The sequence below is a fragment of the Amphiura filiformis genome, chromosome 1 (genome assembly GCF_039555335.1).
Source record: "Amphiura filiformis chromosome 1, Afil_fr2py, whole genome shotgun sequence".
NCBI lineage: Eukaryota > Metazoa > Echinodermata > Ophiuroidea > Amphilepidida > Amphiuridae > Amphiura > Amphiura filiformis.
In genome coordinates, this window is record NC_092628.1 from 64,051,649 (window position 1) to 64,059,726 (window position 8,078).

An 8,078-nucleotide genomic window follows, 5' to 3' on the forward strand; every position below is an offset into this window, starting at 1 on the left:
CTTTTACGTTTATCCCACAATATTAAATCTTAGTATCATTTTTTTAGGTTGCAAAAATACGTCCTGTATCATTTTTGATAAAGGATTATAGTGTTATTTTAAGACTTGTAATATATCCAACATATCAATTTCAGCTGATTATCATTTCCCTTATGTAGTTGGTTGATTCATCTTATCCCATCCTTATTGTTTCACTAGACCTTTAAGACGGTGTTCAAGATGTATAAATTTTAAATGCATTCGTTGCCAATAAACTCGCTCTGAGAATATCAGCGTTACAAATGGCACTTTTTAAAACAAGATTCTAATTTTGGTAACAAATTATACAAGGTGTGTTTCAGCATCTGGTCTGCCTCTTAAGAGTATCCAAGGTTTTCATGATAGTATGTTAAACAAAATTTCATGTCGTGGAGCATATTCTGTTTGACATAACAAAACATTGAAATACACATGTTTATATAATTGGGTCATGGGTAACATTTGGTATAGGGATCTCAGATCTGACATCTGATTTGCACACTAGAGGTCATCTACCCATCTTAGATATACTGACATACAATCAGTAAAAAACCTAAGATCATAGATTTATGTGTTACGAAAAAAAACCCTTATTTTTGATATGTTGCCTCAAACGTAGTTAACATTATTAAACCAATTACATATTCAGGTAAGCGACCAATACCAAGAATGCATCGGTAATAAGCATCAATTACCATTAACCTATGCATTTAGACTATACATGGTAACCCTTTGCATGTGAATATCAGGTAGATTGATCGAAGGTGCAGATATTGTAGGAATGCATCCAATGTTACTTGCTTACCAAAACATTATATTTACACAAAACCGGTGCATCAAACGTGTACAAAGAAGTGTAGTAGTAGATAAAGCGATTCTTACAAATGTTCAAATCTTGCGGAAATCAAAGGCGACCCTTGCATAGTGTAAATCCTTTAAACTCGGTCGTTACAATGTTAATTTGTACACAAACAAATTCATTAAGATATCGATACCACATATACCCATGATACTACAAATACCGGTGATAAATGAGATAGCTCAAATAAAGAAATTGTAATTTTATATAAAGTTTCAGGACATTTATCTGCAATGCTCATGCATCTTTTAGAGAAGAAAGTTCGGAGAAAGTTCAATTTACAAATTAATGGAAAATATACACAAATGGATGCAAAGAAGTATAGCAGATAAGGCGATTCTTAAAATAATGTTCAAATTCAAGTCCATGTTAAGACATACCGCCGATACCGGTAATAAATGAGATTTTGCTCAAGGTATTTGAACATTAATCTTTTATTGTCCCCAGTTACGTTTGTTGGATGCTCTTTATACTTCTTTTGTAGTATAAAAGCATGGGGAAAGTTTCGACATGACTTACTGAATTGTTTAAAACTTCGCTTTAACAATGTTGCAACGAGCAATCACGCAGAAAGATGATTTACGGTCATAAGGTTATTATGAAAGGTCATAACAAGAATATTAGTAACAAGATACAAATTAATATAATTGGAAAATAAACCTGAAGAAGCGCTATTCTCTTGGTGAGAAAAATCAGTCATCAGAATGATGAAGTAAAATAACACCGATACAGTGTTATGGTTACTCATGGTTAATAAAGCAATGGTATTAGTTGTATCATCTATCTAATCAAATAATGGTATATACTTAATTTTATGCTGCTCCAATTGATTGATTGCAATGTGAGTTAAGATAAGTGGAGCATACGAATGAAGAACTGGGAATATTCTCTGACTTAGATCTTTACGGTTAGAATGATTTGTAAAAGAATTGGCGTTAAGGGGTTGTTTGGAATGACAGGTGAGTCAGGGGTCAAAAACAAAATTGTTACCTTTTTGACCTAAGCACATGTGTATGTATGATTTGCCATACAAAAATTTAAAAAACAATACCTCAAAGTATCATTTTTTAATGTTTTTTGTCATAATCACGCTTTTCTACAAATTTCATCTGTTTGTACCGGGGGCGTGTCTGTTGCCAGGTAGGCCTACATGACAGCATAGACACACGTTACAACCTTGAATAATAATACAGAATTGTGACGTTATATTCTTCTTAACCTATCTTAGAACTGCCTATTATTTCAATTGTTATACTGTTCTGGTTGGTTTATTGCATATACTGTATAGAAATTATGCAATATGACGTCGAGCATGACAGAGTCACCTTCATTCAAATAAAATTCAGGTACCCGTAAGGTACCACGGAGCAATTCGCACGATAATACAATAAAACAGATGAAAGGTATGAATGGTTGTGGAATCGAATTGCAGACCTGTCCCTCTGTCACCTTAGAACTGCATCTCGTAGGCAATGGTAGGTAATAAACCAACCGGAACGGTATAACAATTGAAATAACAGCATGTCTTGGTCTCAATTCAAGATGTGCAATTTGGACACACCTACTCGTTGGCTGATTTATACTTCAACAGTTCCTCAAAGCTATATCAGAAAAGCCACTATCTCATTGTTCATTGGCCCGCAGTCTGCGCTCGCCCCGGGGCACTCAACTTTAGAATTGATGGGTATATGTGCCTACAAGCGTCGCGAAGTAGGCGCATATCAGTACTAAAACGTTGGGGGTTTTTTATTAAAAAAAGGGTCATTATGTACAATCAAAATTAAAAAGGGAACATTGGGTATAATATTTTGAAAACTGAAGGTGCCTGGTCATCGGGTATAGTCGGCTTCAAAAGGGGGGCATATATTGACAGGCACATACCGTCACCTCTAAAGTTGATGCCCCCCGGGTGCTCGCATTATATTTTGTTCATGGCTCGGCTTTTAAAACTCCCACACATCGCAATAAGGCTATTGAAAAGTGTATAGAATAGCTAATGATAGACCGGTCACTGCGATTAGTCGCGGACCCGAGCGACAATATAGTAAACACATCGAGTTTATAACACAAGTGACAGTAGTCGTGAATTATGGAGGGTTTCATTGAACTTCTACCAGCAAAATATGGAATAATACTAACACAAGACACCAATCGAGATGATGATACCAGCCATAATGGAAGGCTTGTATTTGACCTTCTTATGAATCCAATTTCGTGGCGAGAAGTTAAAAAGGTAATGTATATTTCAAGAAATTTGGGTTAAAAAATTCCGTATCAGCTCGTATCATCAATTCCGTAAATATGGCGTATAGAGGCACAACTTGACAATAAACTGAACTATTTAAACGTAAAGGACGCACTGGATACACATAAATTTGTGTTTCCTTGCTGGCGGAATAGTTGCAAAACTCTTTTTGTCAAAAAAGTTGGACAATTTATGAATTATGATTGGCAAAATAGCGAAAGGAAATAGACTTTTCCAACCATGTAAAACTACACTGGGTTGTTGACATGGTCGACATACATTAAGGCATATGCATGTTCCGAAAGTAGGAGGTAAGTACTATAATTAATTGTTTAAAGTGCTCAACATACCAGCAAAAAGTCATAGGGTCATCAGAGTACAGGGACTTCGTGAAATACTGGGTACAAAAAAAAAGTGCGTGAGCCGATATGCAACATCAAATATAAAAGCCGATTTACATAATTTCCCATGACCTTACAGAAGTGATCGTGCTCAAATATAAAACTATAGAGTTTGGTCCTTGATATGCACCATCAATTGTGTACTTGTGATCAATATTGCTAGGCAAACAATCACAGCAAACATGCCAAAATTCTCCCATTTCTCCTCCATTTACACACATATAAACCCATCCCTTAATTGTGTTTTTGATATTCGATAATAGCAAGTCTTGTATCGTCTAAAATTTACTACTGTAGTAATATAGATATAAGTATCCATTGCTTTTCGTTTTGGTAGAACAAGATATGATCGAACAAAGCCCCCTTAAACGAACGAAATTATAATTTAGTAAACGTAAATTAATTGGCTGCAACATCTCTTGAATAATAACGGTATGCGAGTTGAAAGTCAAATTAGAATCTGTTCAAGCAATCAGTTCGTCTTATGCAGTCAATTCAATTTCACAATAGTTTGTGATGCCATTAAAACTACATGTACTACTATATATAGTATTTTCGACCCCCTCAACGTGTGTAGTTCTAAAATCCATATATCATTAAAATATCACTACACTGTGCTGCCAGTAGGGTTTTAGTTTCCTTAAATTTGATTATGATCAGGTTTTGAAGATAATAGGCTAGTGTTTAAAGAAATGAAATCACTACTTAATTAGTAAGATCTCGAATGTTATTGTCGAATACCGTTGCCATTGAAGGATATTAACGCTTCTGACTTCTCTACCCGGGCGACCAAAACACCCACTGTACTATAGGGCCTGCTACTGTCTGTTGCTACTGTTGCTGCTGCTGATGCTGATGTTGCGCTACTTCTACGTCTACTGTTTCCTTACTCCTATTACTACAACTACTACTCCCCTACGTCTATTTTTAAATAATAATACCCTAATCCGTACCCGAAGCTACACTATCCACTTCTATGGACGTTTTGTTGTTCTGTACTGGCGTAAGGATGCATATGTTTGATAAGACTGGACTACGGTTAATAATAATGTTATAAACATAATTACGATTTATCTCTGCTCCTGCGTAGCCTCTGCTGATGCCATGTTTATTACTCTTTGGGGAATTGTACTCTGATATGCCCATACGCCAAAAGCACACCAGTCAGTTCTCTGAACGCAACGTGTATATAACAGTAAATGCAAATTGACACCATAAAACAAATGGCAAGCACAGCAGATCACTCGGTGTTCAACTGATTAAAACAGCTCATCTTATGACACAAGCGAGCACAAGACACGGTTGGGCATACTTCACACTGTCCTAAAGCCAAATGGAATAGCCAGACTAACAATTGGAATATGAAACATACTGTTGAGTTAAATCTACATACATTGAGACATATGCAAGAGAACATTGATTATTTATCTGATACCAGGTGAGTTCTTTGAACATTATTCTATTAAATTATATCTAGTATTTTGAAAGATACCACTCTGTGCCTCGCTCCCGCTACAAGGTCTAAGCAATATAGCTGCATTTATTAATTACACTACCAATATTGGAACAAACCATCTGCTTGCGAGCTACGTAAACTTAAAAAGTTTGATAGTGAACTGCATTTGTTTTGAATCGTCTCGTATCACACCGATGAGAAGCTGATAAAATAGTCTGTAATGTGCCAGGAAATATTTGACATGAAAGTAGTATAGCTGCCTTGTATATCTATTATATAAATATGTATTGTCAGTGGCGTAACTTTGGGTCAGGGTGCCCGGGGGTGAAAATAAATCGGGTGCCCCTGACCAAGTGTGTACATCTTGCATAGCCAATCAATTTTGCTATTGAAAGACAAAGACGCCGAAGTTTGTGGCGCCCGGGGGCAATTGCGTGTGGAGCGCGTGAAAACTTGCATAAATACCACTAATTTGGTTATAATCAAGTTGAATTTCGTTCTTAAAACGGCCTTTCAAATGATAATTCATGATGAAATGCGCGCGAAGCGCGCGAAAATTCTCACTTGCGTAACTTGGAAGAAGCGCATAATCAAGGGGCACTGAAGTGGTCGATTCGGCGCCCCTAAGACGGCGCCCAGGGCACGTGCCCCCTTGCCCTTAGTTACGCCATACGCCACTGGCTAGCTGCTAGTCTATACTTTACATAGACTTGACATAGATTAGTCACTGACAATCTCATTCTGCTAATGAATCATTTTCAACTCAAGCTCATTGCAGTGGTGGCCAGGGCCGTTCCGACCATTAGGCCAGGTAAGGCGGTCGCCTAGGGCGGCAAACGCAGAGGGGCGCAAAAAAGGCGAAAAAAGAACAAACGGGAATAAAGAAAGAAAAAGGAAGAAACAAATGAGGGCGGATAAAAAAAATTGAAGAACAAGAAGTGGAATAAAAATACAGAAAAGAAGGAAAACGGTCGTGGGCAGTATACAAATAGGTCAAAACTGAAGTTTCAAGGGGGTAACCCCCTTAACACTTTTGGTATGCTTTGGTGGGGCGGCAGGGAGAGGCTGCCTAGGGCGGCAAAATCCCTAGGAACGGGTCTGGTGGTGGCTTCAATATTTCGACACTATCTCCTAAATATGCTGTAAGTTTAAACCTTAAACACAATTAAGCAGTATGTTTCTGCTTATGTCCAAGCGATTTTGAAAATTTGTAAGCCGTAGTAATCAATGTTTCTTTAACGGGGAATCGTGGATCACACAAATTAGACTTGGTGAGAAAGTGCTTTCGACTACTTTGCTTAACCGCGGATCGCGGAAGCGACTTTGTCGAGGGGCATCCAAAAATAGCTTAGTTTTAGACAGATCGATAAAGGAACTTCTGATTTTCTAGATAGACAGAGATTTGAGAGACTATATCGGATAGAATGGGCACCCAAACTAAGCTCATAAGTAATTTTCCTGGCTACACCAACAACCAAGGGACGTTTGTGTTGAAGGGGCACCCAAACGAAGTGTAATTCTTTGCATTGTTGGTAAAGGTTTCCACTTCTTTCCTAAACCATGCAAACAAAGTATTATCGTGTCGAAAGAGTATCCAGGCCTGGGTGCCCCCGGGTGCCCCTTAGCCCGGGTGCCCGGGGGCGCGCCCCCTCAGAGCGCATAGGAGTTACGCCACTGTGTATTGTATATATCTGTGATATAGAGAGTTGCAGAATTTTGACAATAACAACATCCAATAGTATGTTATTTTGTAAATTAAATCAAATACTGGAACTGAAATTTGCAACTCACTTTGCTACGTTGCCAAGATATCCAATAGTATGGTTTAGAAACATTATAGAACATTTTTAGACATTAATATGAAGAAATGAAACAAAACAAACTATTTTAACATAGCGTCGTTAAGGAAATATGATCAATCAACGAGTGTTTCAAGTTAGGATTTTTGTACTTTGCTGTAATGTGGCAATGGTTTCTCAGATAGCCTTGGTGTGAACGCTAGGTAGAATCGACTGTTTTTTGTAACAAGGAAAAATAATCATTAATGCGAATTTTTTCAATTATATACACACCTGCTTAGGTTACGATGATGGCATAGACGTTTCTGTAGGTCAAAACTAAAACTATACTTGTGGAACAAGACAAATAATATCAAGGGTTATTAACTTTTATCACTGGTCATTTTAAATAGCAGGTGTTTTTGTAGTAATACAAAATGGGATTTTAAATGGGTAATGAGAAGAATTTAATATTGCAACTGGGACCAGTCTTCGTCTCGATAATAAACAACACATAGGCCTACCCCCCCGTAAAACACATACTCGCACCCACCCCCGCATACTCACTCCCAACGCATACCACAATACTAATACAACACAATTTGTTGGCAATATAGATTTTCCATGATCCGGATCTCCTATGACATGTTTTCCTGACACACTGCCTCCCATTACAAAATCGCACTTAGACTGATAGGTATACATCCACACCTACAACCTGCGACTCACATGCATTCATCAACTGATCCAACGCACACATCCACAATAAAATTCAAAGTTAATACTTATTCAGGCAATGAAATATAATGTTTATTTTTCATGATTATGATCTCTTTGTAAAATATACTATAATATATTATAAATATTTACCTAAACGCAAAGCTTTCCATTACAAAATTACTCGCAGATTTAGCCACAATCACACCCCATTCACCGCTATAATACAATACAACTTTGTAAATGATTGTGCAGATTTTACATATTTCGGATCTCCTTGCAAAATACTTCAGGTATAATACAACATTTACCTATAAAGTGCACTGCTTGCAAAACCAAACGTCGACGTAGTATAGTTGTACACATATAATTATACATCCCCATTACAATAAAACTTTTTGCTGCTATAAATATAATGTGTACCAACGCACCCCAACACACCCCACACCCCTTTCCAAGCCACCCAAACGCACCACTACACATTATAATAAACATTATATTCGTCTAATAATACCCAAGAGCACACGTTTATTGTTGTGAAGATCGTAAGGCACTGCCGAAACAGGAAAGACAAAATTACTACCACTATGTCTTCCACACATTA